The sequence below is a fragment of the Penaeus monodon genome, chromosome 27 (genome assembly GCF_015228065.2).
Source record: "Penaeus monodon isolate SGIC_2016 chromosome 27, NSTDA_Pmon_1, whole genome shotgun sequence".
NCBI lineage: Eukaryota > Metazoa > Arthropoda > Malacostraca > Decapoda > Penaeidae > Penaeus > Penaeus monodon.
In genome coordinates, this window is record NC_051412.1 from 12,641,604 (window position 1) to 12,642,031 (window position 428).

A 428-nucleotide genomic window follows, 5' to 3' on the forward strand; every position below is an offset into this window, starting at 1 on the left:
CAGAAGTCTATAATTAAGACTACGATTCCATTAACAAAGGACTAGAATCGATTACGATTGCAATTTTAAAAGAAATTGAAATCGATTCCAGGAATTACGATTCCTGATTACGGTGCAACATGTCTGAAATTCACAGCAGCTGATATCGATTGCCTTTGGCGTGGAATTGACGACGATTCCGGTTCATAAAAAAGTCAAATCGAATTACGGTTCCTAATTACGATCACAGCATGTCGCTCGCGCATATGCAACAGAATGCGCGCGCTCCTTCGCAACGTGTGCGCCCTCAACGTTGCCAGTGTCGAGTCTTGCATCTGAAACCCGAGCCAAGGCGACGGATCCGGACGCAGCAGTCGGAAGTTCGCACATTGGCATCGCTGTGGGATGACTTGTGGACGAGGATGTTCGTAGAATTGTTTGTATAGGCA